The sequence below is a fragment of the Nipponia nippon genome, unplaced genomic scaffold (assembly GCF_047370975.1).
Source record: "Nipponia nippon isolate SJK-2023a ecotype South Korea unplaced genomic scaffold, ASM4737097v1 scaffold_10, whole genome shotgun sequence".
Taxonomy (NCBI): domain Eukaryota; kingdom Metazoa; phylum Chordata; class Aves; order Pelecaniformes; family Threskiornithidae; genus Nipponia; species Nipponia nippon.
Window position 1 is genome coordinate 37384772 of NW_028262291.1, and position 16901 is coordinate 37401672.

Below are 16901 nucleotides of genomic sequence, written 5' to 3' on the forward strand. Positions count from 1 at the left end.
CATCAAACCTAATAACTTCCCATGTCAGTGATAATCCCCCCCAACATTTAGACAGAACCATCATCATCTTCTCTCATAAGAGTGCCAAAATGATCATGCAGAAAGTAGCAAATAACAATATGCTCAGATTGCATAAACATAATGATTCCTGAAAAAAAGTCAGCTCCAGCCTCAATGAAGAGCAAAAAAAGAGGAGTGGATAATAAAGTTGTTAGGCTCATTGGGCCTGTTAACTTATTGAGTCCACTAGAGTAAACAAGTTGCTAGTTTTGACATAACCAGTGCTTTATTTGAACATATGCCCCTGTTCTTTGTTATACGTTCTGTTTATGCCACATGTGATTTCTCTTACATAATTATTGTGAAACATAGCAATGTTACGTACTGTATCGTCTCCCACTGGGATGAGCAGTGTGGATGTGGGGCCAGGAGAAAATGTCCTTTGTGTTTATTTCTGCCGGCTGGTTTGGGAGGTTTTTGGGTGCATGGAAGAGAGGGTAGTTTTGTTTTTAGCTGAGCATGGGCTGTCAAGTTAACTGAATGGATGGGTTGTTCTGAAAGGCATTTTATAAAGGAGTTTGTTTCGAATCGTGAGGGCTGCATGTGTAAGCACGTAAAATGAGTAACTGGTTACTCAAAGTGTTACTCAAGATCAAAATCCTTTGTACTGGAATGCGAAGCATAGTATACGCATTTGAAATTCCTTAAGGAAACATATCATTTGTATTATTCTTTTACATGTGTTTATTAATTGTCTAGTTTTGATTTTTGGAAGAAACAGGCCTGCATGTTTAAGAGATGGCTGAGACCCATTTATCAGCAGTACAGCTCTGTACTCAAGCTGATTCCCACTCCTGCCCCTTCTTCCTCCCCCTGTAGATGGTTTCTGCTGTCATCTAGGAGTTAAAGAGCCAGATTCTCAGCTGGTGCACATCAGCACTGCTATCCTGAAATAAATAGGCATAACTCCACTGGAGTCACTGAAACCTAAGCTCAGACTTGTCGGTTTTGCCGTCCTTGAGCGCAGTGCTTTAAGGCTTATGATACACACTTCTGTGATACTTTGTTATGGTATAAACAAACACCATGCTTCTGATTCGAATTATAATCTCATTCACCCAGAAACCAATAGAGCTCTGCTTATTTATCCCAGCTGAGAGGATAGCCCAAAGGCTTTTCATGTTGTATGATAAAGTCATGGGCTGTGATTCCAACAGCCCCCCCCCCTCCCCATATAAACAAGGAGGCAACTCCACTACTGCTGGTGCAATTACTTAGATGTGAAACAGTTGTTCAGAGAGTTTTGGATTCGAATCAGTGCCACGATGTTTATTCTGTAGTGAAGCAATGTGTCTGCTAAGGCTTTAGGTGGTTCAGAAAGAAAGCAGGAGTCTGAATTTAGGTATTGGTATGAAGAGTTGGACAGAAATTCGGGAGTAATTAAAGGATGGAACACCTACCGAAAATGTTGAATTGAATGTTTCCTGTAAACTATGTGTGCAGCCACAACACTCTTTGATTCTGAGTTGCATTTAAACTCGGGATGGAATCCAGCTGCAAAGCCTGGATCTAGATCTGAATTTCCACAAGTTCAAGGTTGTTGTGATCAGTGGAGTTTGGTTCCGTATCTAATTTAAATGCAGAACTTTTAAGGTAACTTCAGTCAGATGTTCTTGGGATCCACTGGAATAATAGCACAATAAAGTTGAAATTAAACATATCTAGTATTGTGTAGGGATTTTATTAGTATTTCAGTTTAAGGTTAAAATAGTGCTCTCATGCAGTCAGCCTACATTAATAAATTAAAGCAGGGGAGTTGCAAATGATTTAAAATCATGGCTTACACATTTTTCCAAAGCAAAAGAAGAGAAGCACAGAAAGTTCATCTGAATTCTCAAGGCAGTGCATGTGGTGAACATTAGTTTTCCCTTTCCTCATTTTTTTTTTTTTTTGTTAAGGTTGGCTAATGCTTTCTTTTTCTTCACAAATACTGTACTGGTAACTGAAGATATCTTCCACATGTGTACAACATCAGGGATAGCAACATCAATGATACAAGGACCTTCTTTAGGTACGGTGCATAGTAGCAAGGAACCATAACTGTGTATGTATTCAGATCTCCACAGTGGCATGTTCTTCTAAAACTACAAATCACTTCAAATGAAGGAACGTGGCCTGGCAAGAATTGGGAACCAGAGGAAGAAAAGAATGCAGTATTTACTTAAAATCAAACCAAAACCTGAAACAAAGAATGCGGTTCTTTTTTCTCAGTTTAACCTGTAATATTTCATTCAATATGCTGTCTTGATCAAAATCAGCTATAGAAATGGAATAGCTATCAGTTGTCACAATTTTTGTCAACAAGAAACAAAAATAATCAATGATCCCCTTATTCTCCTTTGTTACCTGTTTTCTTCTGTTCAGCCAGGTTAGTGGTTATCTAGGGAATGTCAGCAACGATAATTCTGATAGAAACTGTCTCATGATTTTGGCTGGTGAGAAGGCGTTTGATAAGAAACTGCCAGGTAAAGGAGAGAAAGCTGAGAGGTAAACAAACGTCCAAAGGCTGCCTAGAGAACTGAGGTCTGAAAGTGCTGTGCTCCTCTTGGCACAGCTGGAGCACCCTGCCCAACTTTGGGGGCTAGCCTCCCATTGCCTGGCTGTACTGCTGGCAGGTTAGGGATGGGAGGCCATCTCCTGCCTGGAGAAGATCTTCAGTGCCCTGGGAAAGCATCTTTACTCAGGGCAGAAAAATGGGGAAACAGAACAATTTCTAGAGCGATGAGAGCCCACCTGTGAAAGCAATCCAGGACCCTCTTAATACTTTCAAAGTGAGCAGGATGGCTACAGCTTCTGTGTGCTCTGGTTTTTAGGCAGCCTGTCAGCTGGGGGTGGGTGGCTGCTGAAGGAGGCTTGCAAGGTTCAGCTGTCTGATAATCAGCTGTCTGATAATCAGCTAATTGCAGTTTACCTGGTATAATGTTCTCAGTGAGCTGGCTGTGCTGTTCTGGCTTTTATTAAAGGAAATTCCTCCATTCGGTTATTTTCAGAAGTTTGAAATACAGAAGTCAGACTAGATGTGATCTCTCACCAAGCGAGGGTGTCTCCAGGCAGTTTAAGAACATACTTCTGAGGAGCTGATTTACCCCGAGCTCGTGTTTGTCTCCCTAGCACTGAAGCACCTGGTACACAGCACTGCACAATCCCAAACTGATATTCATCTGTGATGCATCACCTCCTTGACCATCAATTTTTAAGACTTGAAGCCCATTTCTTTTTCCTCTTCACTCCCTTACTGACTTAAAAATTTGCAGGAGATGAGTTACTGCTTTGCAACATAAAGCCTGTCACTTGCAGCACGCGGCTTTTCCGATTTCCCCCGTACTGGTGATTTGATACTGTAGTTGCACTGGTTTCTGCAGTGTTAGACCTGCTTATAGTTGTGTAACAGAACAAATGGGATCCACAGATTTTTAGAGCCTTTAAATGATCACATAATACCCACAGATGCACTGATGTCTTGAGTGGTCTCCTCTCCACTTTCCCCAGTCAACTTCAAAAATGCCAGCATTAAGAGTCCAAAAATAAAGAAAGAAAAAAGCCATGTGAAGCACTCTGGTACTCTTGCTTTGATTTTGTGCTCGCTCTTCAAGTTATCTCAGAGAAAAGGTGTTCATTGAGATCTCTTAAATGTGTATATCAGGTGCTGGTAGCACTGAATCTTTTTTTTGTGTATCCTGCTTAAGAGAAGAATGACAGCTGATGGATAATCTTTCTAAAGAGGTTAGAAACAGCCATATTTACTGAACTGGATCTTTTGAAGACTTAGATAGTGAGGCCACATTTTGCTTACCACTTTTGTATGAAATTAAACTATGAATCACTTCTGTTATGTCCTTTTTTTGTCTCTTTCCCAGTAATTTTCTATTTATTGTTTGCATTTTAGTAGCATGGAATAGGCACCTCAACCTTTTTGGATAGGAGGCTATCTTTAAGAATCCGAACTTCAGAGGACTTGCCAAATCCTGCATCAAATATGAAACTCCCAGAAAGACCATTAAAAATTATTTAAACTAAGCGATTAATTTCTTACCATCTGGAAAAACCACAAACAGTGACAAAAGCAACTCAAATTCATATGCCATTAATAGGCTGACTGCTTCAATACAGAATATTATGCTGTTTGTAGCAACAGATTAATGTATAACCAGTCATGACTGGCCTTTCAAACATATCAGAATAGACAATCCTATACGTAATGGGGAATCGCTGTATTATGATTGATGTCCAAGATTTATGATGTTATAAACTATTGGTTATGTTGTTTTGACAATGGAAGAATTAACAAACGAGACAGATTTGCCTGCAGTGATGAACTATATCATAAAGAAACATTAATAAAGATAAAACATTTGGAAATTCTTTATGAAAAATAACATTTTTGCTCTTTTCACAAGGAATAAAAGAAGCCAGAATCATGACAGATTTCATCAAGAGAGCTGTTCACAGATTAAAAGTAGATCTGATTTTTGTTTTGCTGTGGTAGACTTCACTTCTCAAACCACAGAAGAGTGAGGCGAGAGTTTTCAAGCTTACAGGTTTTTTTTGTGTGGGTTTTTTGTTGTTTTTGTTTGTTTTGTTTTTTACTTATGCTGTGAATGTTGTCTTCCTGCTAATCCTGTTACATCATACAAGAATTGTTTGTGTTTGGGTGAGTTCTTCTGTTCAGCTTTCTGGTGTACTCAGAAAATGCCACATAGGATCCACTGTGATCTTAATGCCTGCCTGTTACACCAGCAAAGCCTCGTCATGTAACGAGCTATGGCGTCAAATCAGGGACGTTCAGCACCATATAGAATTCGCAGCTGACTGCATCTCAGTGTATGGCAGCTAGAAAGGTTGAAAGACTGCAAACAAATGCGCAGAATAGTAGGAGCCGAGACTCAAGATCCTTTGAATACTGAAGGAAATGGGCTGCTCTATAAAAGGGTACTTCTGGCCCCAATGGCTGTCGTGGAGAGCTACTCAGTGCAAAACTTGGAATCCCCTATTTCTGAGTACCTAAATGCCTTCACTAGCTTAATTTTCGGAGTGCTTGGCACTTTCTGGATGAACTTTCTTTATGAACTCAGGCTACTCCACATCACTGGATTATTTACCTCATGGTTTGAACACACAAATATCTGGCAAAGAACCATAGAGAAATATTGGGTTTAAAAGTTAACATCCCAGAAGAGGGGGAACTTGGAAGTGTATAATTGTATATACTGGGCATCAACTAAAAAGGCATGGCCAGAAGATTGAAGTAAACACGAACACGAAAGTCCATCTTTAGCTGGTGAAAATTTGATATTGTTGTCAAGGACATTTTTTATCTGCCTTTCTCTCACCCTTTTTTTGGTGCTACTTTTGTGCTAAGCTTCTCCAGAGTAAGATTTATAAACCATTTTAGCTGGGCTGTGCCATTGAAGAAGCCTATAGAAAATGGATGTCCTGTTGAGAGTCAGGGAAAAATAGATGATTAGATCCCTTAAACTCTCTGTTGAGTCTTTCCACTTAATTTTTATAATGTAAAAAATATACACTGGTTACAGAAACATCTGTTTCGTCAGAAACATTAGGTAGCTGAGCATGTGAAGAAAGGCTTCTCTATATTGCTAGTGAGATGAAAAGTCAATCTATTTGTCTTCTCTTTTGTTAGCTTTTATCTTGGGTCTCTTCTATTCTAATCTTAAAGGTCAGATCCAAAAGGAATTAATTTAGATGCCTAAACTCAGAACACCATTCCTGCAGATCCTGGTTCCAGCAGCTCATTTCCCAGGTGCCTGGGGCAAACAAGACCTCAGCTTCTGACCCCAGAATTCCCCACAAGCCTGAACTTCTGCTGCTCCCTGTGCCCTGGAGCACCTTGGTTGTACCACTATCACCTTGTCACCTTGTTCAGGCTTTTTTCCTGGCTCGGATACAGAAGTTAGGGAAACTTCTCTGTGGGATTTCAACTATATGTTAATCTAAAAGCAAAACTACATATGGTGAGTCAATCAATCTCTACTTGAAGTGCAGTGATAGCAACTTTTTTCTTTATAGAACACATATGGGAGGAGAGTGAGTTGCTGTCCCCCCTCTTATAAAATTGCATTTCGGTAAGTGCATTAATATGTATTTAGTGTTCTCCTTTGTATGAAGGATAGATTTAGATTGACTGAAGACATATCTGAAATAGTACTGTGATGCTCATTCTTGTTCCCACTTTCTGGCCCATGAAGCTTGAGTTCTTTCTGCATCAGAATGACTGTGACAGATGAGAGTGGAGACTCTTAATTGTGCCCACAGGTTTGGACTTCTGTCCTTCTGATCCCAAGAAGGTGCTGTAACCACCTGCCTTTCCATGCAAGTGTATTGAGAGAGGGCTCTGTGTCTTCTGTACGTTGGAAGAATTCTCTACATCTATTTATTGGGAAAGCATTTGTAGGCACTTACATTTAAGGCTTTGTTTTGTAAGTAGGTGGAGACACTGCTATGTCCTTAACGAAGACTCCTGCTTCCAGGGGGAAAAAAAAATTTGCATATAGTTCTCCCCAGTTTGATCCTGCTGCAGTAGGTGTGTTGACCTTCAGGTGGCTGTTCAGTCTGTGGTTTCAAATGCACCTTCTGAGGTGGATAGTTCCTTCAGTGAACGACATGGGGAGCTGAGGCCCCTAAATAAGGATTTCAAATTTCTTGGAACAGTTAAGCTGCACAACACATGGCTGCAGAACCTGCCTGGTGCTTGTGTGAGCTCAACAGCATTTCATACTATGGACTTCTTAGCTTTGCAAAGTTGGTAAAACCTGCTTTATGTTCCAGTATGCATCACTGACTAAAGGTCTTTCTGTCAGGGACCGCTCCAAATTCTCTGCTAACAGTAAACACCCCACTGGGATTCTGCCTTACTATCTATCATCTACTGCATCTCCTGCTAAATAATAGTCTGTAAATAAAAAATCAGCTTTATACCTGAGCAAATCAGATACACAACTGAGTTGCTTCTCCTTGACTGAGAGCATCCATGTAACTGTCTATGTCTATGCTCTTAGATAAAAATAAATAAAAAAATACAGCTGCGTGTCATTTCAAATTGAAGTCTCTTATAAAGCTGGATAGGGATCTTCAAGAGCATTTGACAATTGGCTTAACTTAGATTCCTGTGAAATAATTGGTAAGTGATGTCTAGAGGCAATGAGTTAAGCTATTGCTGACTGCACTAGAAAAATCCCACTCATGTTTTCTTAATTCATTTCTTGGAAGATATGACAACAAGGTACCTCTTGTAGGTTGTAGCATATGGATTGTCACACAGTGCTTAGAAACTGTAGTCCCTGTCTTTCTAAATTAAGTGGTTACTATCCTCCCCTGAACATCAGTGGTAGGGCTAAATTACTTCTAAAAGAGCTATGTATAAGGCTTTTTAGAGCTGAGATAAGCTTAAAACATTTAAGTTGCTAATTTCTGCTGCTAACTACTGAATTTCACAGGGCAATCGAAAATACAAATGTGTGTGCTGACTTATTGGCAAAGTCCTGTTCAGATTCAGTATATAGCAACCTCACTTTGCCTTGCTTTGGAGAAAATTTAGTCTGAGTACACAAGAAGAACAAAAGTACACTGCAGATATTTTGGTTTGGGCAGCACAAGATTGCCTTTGAAATGTTATGTTAGAAACAAAACCAACCAAACAAAAAAACCCCAACCCCAAACCCAAACAAATGTTAAACCAAAAAAGCAAAACACAGGAGTGTAGAAGCACAGCTATACATGGGACTTAAACTGAGATACTGTCTGTTGTGCTTTACTGTAGTGCAGTCTTTGGCAAGAAACTTAATTTTCATGCCTGGGTTTACCTGTGTCAGAGGTGCAGTGGGAAAACTAGTATCTTACAAGTATTGTTAGATTAGTTGTCTCGGAAGAATAGTTCACCAACCCTTATACAATACTAGCAGAACAAATGTTGATGTTCACTGAGGCTTCTCAGCATGAGATTTGTATATCTGGAAGAATCCAAGTCTGTTTTGAAGTCAGAGGCAGGTATCTGCCTATCTTCACTATTAGAGTGGTGAGGCACTGGAACAGGTTGCCCAGAGAAGCTGTGGATGCCCCCTCCCTGGAAGTGTTCAAGGCCAGGTTGGATGGGGCTTTGAGCAACCTGGTCTAGTGGAAGGTGTCCCTGCCCATGGCAGGGGGGCTGGAACTAGATGATCTTTAAAGCTCCCTTCCAACTCAAACCATTCTATGATTCTATGATCTAATCTGAGTTTTTAGTTATTGCTGTAACAGGGCTATTTTTAGAATCTTACTGGGCTGCTTTTGTTTGCTGTGGTCCCTTCCTGCCTCGTTACCATAGTCTGTCTGCTCCAGTAAACTTCAATGTTAAATACCTTTCCAAGTGTATAACACACATACTAAGGTGTGCACCCAGAGCACCCCACTGTTATTAATTCTGCTACTCAAAATTTTGGCAAATGAGCTGTCCAAGGGAGGCACCTTCACAAAGTTTCTAGCTTTGTACACATCTTCATGGTACAAGTTGTTTCCTCTTAGACTACTCTGCACAACTAAATTGTCCCCAAGTCTCAGATGAGGTAACTAGATACTTTGATTCACACAAAATTGTTTTGTACTTCAAGCTATAACTTTTGATGAAAATTTTTAGAAGATTGTCCCAGATGGAATTGCTACTAGGGCCAAAGCCTGTCTCCCTGCATTGACAACAGAGGTAGCTGAAGTAGGGCAGCATACAGGAGTTGTGGAATATGCCAGTGGTGTGTTCCTGATGGTACAGCCAGGAAAGCTTTCTGCATCCACAGAGCTTCAGTTGCATTCCTTAAACTTTACGCCTCTGAGTAAAAGAATTGAGCATAAATTCTCCATATAAATCACCGCTCTCTCTCCCTTATTAATCTGGAACCTGAGGAGAGCATTATCTGTGGTGGGTGGGTTTTTTTATTTGCTTATTAGCATGCTTGCTGGGCTTTTTGTCTTGCCACCTGATTATCCAGAGATACACCAGATCCTTTAAAGAGAAATCTCATCTTGCAGTTCAGAGGTTTCTGAATTCATTCTGCCTGAACTACTTCTGTGCCAAATGTGCTAATTTCATATCTAACAGACAGTTCACTACAGGTTCTAATAGTCCAGTTCTCGTCTTCCCATTTTACACATTATGCTAGAAGCAGAAGTCCTCCTGGCCACCTTTGGTATTAACTGCACCTTTGTAACTCTATCGTATTCAGACCGTGCAATCAATGACAGTCCTTTGAGTCTGGAGGTATCACGTGAACAGGCTTTCTGATGAAATTACCAGGCCTCTGACTGTGTGTGTCTTGGCCTCCTAGTGCTCCTGACAACCTTTCTTTTCCTTCTTGGTGTATTTTTTTTTTCCTTCTTTCTTGCCTTTGCTATAATTGGGAAATTAAGAGTATTCACCACCCACAACAAATAACAGCCAAGCAAAAAAACCTCCAAACCCCAAAACAAGCACACTTAAAATCCCTCCGTGGGACAGCTGACGTTTAGGGCACAAGTGAAGTAAAGCATTGTTGTATTGTTATTTCATTATAGCTGTATTCATTGGTAGGTTCAAATGTTTGTCTTTCAACCTCCATCTTATAAACTCTAAGTGGTTAGTTCATTGTAAGGAAGAGTGAAATATGGAGATGGGTTGATAAAGTGCATTACAAGGCAGTTGCATTTCCCTTCATTCCTTGGTTCAGGTCAGCCATACTTTAGCCCATGGAGATGCACCTTGTGTAGCTTTCACATGTTTAGAAATATGGAAGAATGGCTGGTCTGTGTCTTGCATACAGCCCAGCATCAGCATTCATTCACTTATTTGAAAATTGTTCAGCATTTTTGTGATCTGATGACATTTATGTTTTGAGCTGGTTCAGTGACTCAAGACGTATCTTTTGAAACATGAACAAAATAATGTTACAATATGCTGCATATCAGCCAGTGAACGATTCTGGAAGAAATCAGTTATACCTCTGAAAACTGTGGTGTTTGTTTTTTTTTTTTTTCTTTTTTTTTTTGACTGAATTCAGATAGTACTCTATGCTCCCTTTTCACTAAATGAACAATGGCACACAGAGGTAATTTTATCAGCTCAAAGATACCTCTTATTTAATCACAAACCTGTGTACCTTCAGTGTGCTCATCTGCCATACAGCATACTTTGTACCACTCAGATACATCTAAAACTTGCCAATATTCTTGCGGTATCTATATCACGGTATATTTGGCAGAGGCTATATACAAAGAAGAGAAATCTATCATCAGCTCTGTTTGCCTTCTCCAAGCATTGACTTTTATATTGCACCAGCAGAGCTTTAATAATTGTAAATTGGCAAATACATAAATGTTTTGTAAGTCGCTGAAGGAGTGCTGATTTACAGCACAGGAGAAGACCTGGCTCCACAACTTGAGCAGATAAACTGAATCGAGGGTGTTTCTGCCGAAACATTATTCCAGTCATGTGAGCGAATGGAACTTTCCAGAGTGAGAACAATACAGAAAGATTAAATGAACTAGACAATGAAACAATTGTTTAAAAATATCTTCGTTTTTAGCACATTGACAAATGGAATGCATCTAGCTAAGTATACGAGTCTCACAAGCTGCCTCTCAATCTGGACCTGTGGAGCTGAGAGAAAGCACTGCAGCGAGGAGGAGAGAGACAGTGAGAAGTCAGAGTAAAACTGGAGTTGATGGGAACACGTTGTAAAACTGCTTTCAGACCGAAGGCAGTGTGGCAAAATCCTTGTTCTGCTAAGGTCAGTACTAATCCTATTGCTGATTCAGTGCTGTAGAGACAGATGCTAAAACCAACTACATTTATTGAAATAGAGAGTTATAGTTTGGTTCTTCTGTCACTGGACTGTGAAGGCTTGGATCCAAACCTGGGATTTCATCCTTAGGATGGGCCCTTTCCTCTGTTTTCCTCTGCTCATGATTCACATCAAATACGCCTTGCCAAAGAATTCAGGAAAATACTTTTTGATATCTTTGGAGGAAATATGAGGCCAAGAAATCAGAAAATGCTTTGCTGTCTAGCTGTTAGTGTTTATAAAACCAGGAAGCCATCACTTACGGGCTTGCCATACAAGGGCCAAATAGACAGAGGAAGTCGTGTTTTAGCATTGTTAGTGGATCAGTGGGAAGCACAGTAATGCCTTTGACTGGCTAACATATTTAAAAGCAGAACTTGTGTACATTAGAGTTTTAAGGTGTTACTGTTGTAAACATGCTGGCTACCATGCCTCTAAGAATGCTTTTTTTTTTTTTTTTTATCCTATACTAAAAACATACGGAAAGGGGATAGAGGAGATTTAACAAGTTGAATCAGGTGAGAGAAAACAGTGAAAACTGCATATGGGAAAGAATAATGGAAAACCTCATTAGTGAAATTGGAAACAAACAAAAAAAGCAAGTATCCTAGATACAACTAGTAGAGTATGCTGGGAGAACAAAGTTGCTTTTGATTTAAAAGACAACACCTTTTACTGAATGTGACGTAGTAGAAGAAACCTTGTTCCCCTCTCTGGGTAACAGGACACCTGTGTACTGACCCAGCAAGGTGGGGGCTTCTTGAGAGGGTCTTGCAAGCCAGGACTGGGCAAAGTGCAGCTGCCATCTAAGTCTCTGGTGACAGTGAGGTTTCCATCTGTTGTCCTTCAGGAGGTTGCAGGTTGCCTCTCTTCAGAAGCAGCCACTAAGCTGCAAGAACAATTTTGGCCAGGCTTGGCACATGAGAGAGGGAGGCTTTTGTTTCTCTTCACGAAGCAAGCAGAGCTTTGGATTAGGTACACGATTCTGAAAGAAGAAACGGACAGAAATAAACAGTGTAGTAGGGAAGAATGTAAAAAAGGTAACAAGAAGCAGAGTACAGCACAATTTTTTTAGGAAAATAGAATCAAAGTGTGTTATTAACACATGAAAAAAAATTTTGAGAAAAAAAGCCTACAGGGCAAGTGGGAAGCAGTTTCATTAGTGAAAGAGACTGGGAAATGTAAAGCAATTCTGAACTCACTGTTAAAGCACAAGAACTTATTTTTCTACTTGGTGCTCACTGTACTGGCGCTTGCCATCCTTGTGCCACAGCACGTGCAGCTGCAAAATGGACATTGTGTCATTATTAGTAAAAGTCACTTTAACTTTGAAAGAGGATGTCTTAGAAAGTAGGGATGAGACCTTATCACCTTCCCTACTTTGGAAAACCTAGCTTGTTAACATGACAAGACCTCAGCAGAAGACCAATAAGGCTGAATAAAATACAGTCCCTGCGCAAGAGCAAGAGGGGAAATGCTCAGCCATCAGTGTGATACTGCTGAACACAGATGCCAGGAGATCACTGTCTCTGACCTAACCTAGCAATGCAGTGATGTAGGGCAGGGTAAGAAACCAGAAGCAGACTCATAGCCTCCAGCACATCTGGGGCAGAGATGAGGAAGTATGAGAAAAATACAACTGAGTTTGCTTTCTGAGTCTTCATGACAGAGCTCTTACAAACTGACCACTTTCTATAAGTAAGTTCTTGTGTCTGAGTAACTGAAGAATGAAGGAAAAAGGTGTGCAGCTTGTAAAATGGAAACAGAGAGAGTGCAAATCACACACTAAAGGCTAGCTATAACAAGTGGTAACATATTTTCCCTCTAAATAAACTCTTCAATGTTACTTTTCCAGCTAACAGGTATCTCATCTGGGACATAATTAAAACTCCTCATTGTTGCTCATATGTTAGGTACTTAATTTTCTTCTTTGTCTGTATTAGCTTTGAGTAAGTTATCTATCTCTGGTCAAGGAGCATAAAACAGTTATGCATAGCATTAATGGACAGGATTGTTTCAAGCTAAGTACAGCATGGACTAGGTAAATGGGAGACAAAGCTAAATCTATGACACTTATTTCCAGGGGCTGTGGGTTGCTGGAGCACAAACAACTCGTACAACTCTTACCCTCTTTGGTTGACTACAGCAAACCTTACAGAAAGGTTGGGGTGAAATGAAAGCACAGGAAAACTTGTGTTGACTGGAGCCTCCCACTTTTTGGCAAGTCAGTATAAGCTCACCAGTATAGCCGAGTAATTGGGCTAGTGATAACAGAGTTGTTAAGATAATCAAGCCAACTGTGAGAATTGAGACTTTGGACCTTCATGGCAAATGTACGCCTAAGCAAAAGAACTTGCTGCTGCTGCATGCTCCATTTAGCAGACTCTTTCCTACTACGTATTTTGTTTAAGTGAATGTTTATTTCAGAAACTGAGCTGTAAGCCACATGTCTCTGACCCTGAAGACTGGTGTTAGCAGTTTCATGAGCATATCTTATGATGTATATATCCCATTAGTGTTACATTTTAATTGGTGACAGCTAACCATCAAACTCATCCATGTAATAGACTTGAAACATTGAATGTTTCACCTTATTGACTTCGGTCAGATTACACATGTACAAAACTTTGTGACTGACACCAAGTATTTAAGTATTTCCAAAGGGTGAGATCAGAATTCAAACTAAACTTAACAGATCACAGAAGCAGTTTGAAGCCAGGAAGTTAAAACTCTAAAAATGCACTAGCAAGTAGTATGTGCAAGAAGGAAAAGAATAATAGGATGAAAAAATGATGAATTTGGGATAAATCTGGATGTGGGCATTATAAAGGGCCCTAGACTAAAGAGAAGTCGCCAACTTGTCATTGAGGGAATGTATTTGCAGGGTCTTATACATAAGATACTGTGTTTCTAAAGCTAGAACAAAATAACATAGACAAACTGAAAGAGACAAGTATAAAGTGAGAAATATGATCACAAAGTTCAAAACTTTCTACAAAAAATATTGGAAGAGTTTGTGGTGTTTACTTGAGAAAACAATATTCAAATATGTAAAAGGTCAGAAAAAGAAGACAGCCACCAGATTTATTCTCCATATTCATTTATAATTGGATGAGATGTAACAGGGTTATTATAGCAAAAAAAGATTTAGGTAAGACATTGGAAAATCTTTCTAACTAAACAAAGATGGGTAGTGGAATGGATTCTCATAATCTTTCTAGGCATCTCCATCATTGCAAGTTTTTTAAGAATAGATTAGACAGACATTTGAGCTGATCTGTATAGGCAGTCTTGCCTCAGAGGAAGGATGAAACTGTATGTCTTGAGACCCAACTGCGCCTACATTTTTTTTTTTTTTTCATGATATATAGCCAGACTATTTTTTCTAAATGCATCTCATCATTTGTATGTAATGCAATGCCAAACACATTAAAATGAGAATGCTTAAAGTGTGTATGAAAACAAACTGATTAAACTAATTCTTATGTTTTTCCACTCATTATGGAGCTATCATGCTGAGGCAGAATACAAAATGGAGTGCGGCATGAATGCTCATTATGGGAAAGCAAAAAAAAAAAAGAAAAAATTAAATCAAATGTATCAATTTGTAATGGAAAATGTTTTCTGGTAATAAAGCTTGCATTGCCACAGTACTCTTCTACTGGGAACGTCAAAGTCTTTCAGAAATGTTCTTGGCACCCCTGCGGCACTTTGTGAGGTGAGCCCACGTCTGTGCAGCTTCACGTTGGAGACAGAAGCCCCGAAATGTCCAGTTCAAGTTCTAAAACCTGCTGCTCTCAGCAGGGCTGGGCCTGGCCTCCTCCAGGTGCAGCTCATCCCCTCTCCTGTGTCATGCTCTCTCAGTGTCACCGTCACTTCTCAACTTGCGGAAATGTCTGTGCTTTCATCAACACTTAAACATGGGATACCATCCTATATGACGGGGATAAGTGCTGAGTTACCGCCCTTTCCTGAAGACCTCTACCAACACACCTATAAGGAGCCAACAAGTAACAGGGACTTCTGTAAGAGAAAGGGTAGCTGGTATTTATTAATAGCAAAAATAATTATATGTGTATATTATATGTATTTATATATAAATGTACATGTATTTATATAAATAAATATATAAAAAAACCCCAATTGTATTCCTTTGATCTAGTCTCCTACGTCATCTCTCCTTAGGACAGAGACCCAGGGACACTTTGTATGTGTTTGTACAGCGCACTGGACCAAAGAGGCACCGATCATGGCAAGAATCTCTCACTGATAGCATTAAATGAATAATACATCGCATGTTTGTGTCTTAATGCAACAGTCATATATTCTGGAAACCTGAATTTGCATAAAGTTTGTAACCTTGACTTGGTGCTTGTTTAGGTATTTTCAAAAATAATTTATTTAATATTGGTACTGTTTGACTGTTTTACATGTCTGCTTTATGTTAACGAGGAATACTTGGGCCATGCAAATAGTAGTTGCTATGTGAATGAATACTTCTCCATGTTCATATTATTTTTATTCGGCAATTTCTCAGAGGTAAAATTTTACATTATAGTAAATCTGTCTGTTTATAGACAGTTAGCTGGTCATCACGATAAATCTGTTAAATGTCTACATAAAAAAAAGTGTTTGCTTGGTATTAGGTAGATTCACTTTCTATGAAAACTTAACTTAGCACTAATGTGCCTTGTACTGCCCTTCAACGCTGCGCTTTGTGGTATCACTGTTAGATGCAACAGCAAAAAGTCTTTACACGATATAGGGAAAAAACCTCCAAACTCTCTAATAATGAGAATAACCTTAGCCAAGGATATTTCTCTGAGAATTAATAACTAGCTGAGGTTAATGGTCACTGGCTTCACCTTAGGCCCTCAATTAATCCCTGAACCTCAGTTGTTATTACCTAATTGACTTAGTTTCATTTCATTTTAACATTTCAAAGTGATCTTCCTAAAATCACACTGACAGAGTAACGTGGTCTCTGTAGAGGTGCACTGACATGGTTTCAATACTGTTACTTTGTCTCCATACACTTGCATTGACATTTCATTTTGTTTTGACATCGCAGTGCCACGTCTAGGGATCTGTGCAGATGACATGCAATTGCTCAGATTAGGTGGAAGCCTGTCCAGGAGCGAGGGCAGGCTAACATCTTACAGAGGGACACGATGCCAGCTAAAAGCTACTAAGCAGAACTACCGGTTATCATTGCAAATGATAGTTATCATTGCGAATACGATTTGTATGTTTGTAAAGGGAAGAAAGATAAAGTTTCGCTTGAAATCTTGCTGTTTTTCCTAAAAAACAAACGAACAAAAATCTTCTCACTTAGATCAACTTAAAAACCTAGCCTGAAAAATGCACCAGGTAACGTATTCAAAAAAGAGGCTTTTTTGATATTACCATTTCATGCTTATTTGAGGCTGCAAATAAATTATGCAAATCTCGTGTGTTCCAATAACATAATATCAGTGCAAGTAGCTGAATACTGTAAGATGCAACTCTAAATCAAGAAATCCTTATAGAAATAGGGCATCAAAATGAAGTCTTTTTATTATGTGGAAAAGTTTTCAAAAAGTCTTTTGAAGCTCTTTGATCCAGCTTTGAAATAATTTTGGTAGATTACTGTTGTACGAAACCCATAATTTATAGTAGCTGACCTAAGCTGCTCTTTGTATAACAGCCATATATGAAACAATAGCAGGAAAGTGAAAAACACAAGGGGAACTAAAACTGCTCTGTTTATTATTTAGCTCATAATTACATCTTCCTTATTTAATCTTTTGAATCCTGGCATGTTCTTAATAATACAGGTTCAAATAATATTTACTATACACAGGAGAGTTAGTTTTGAGTAATGCATTTAGACTATCCAAACTTTGTGTAACTTGTGACCTTTCCCTAACCTAAGCGGGGTCTATTTTATACAGATCGTACTAGATAGACGGTTTCTCTATAAATGGTGAAGTTGCTGCCAAGCTCCCATTGTTAGCTAGTTCATTTTTCAACAGGCACACTTTAGGTTCCTATCACACC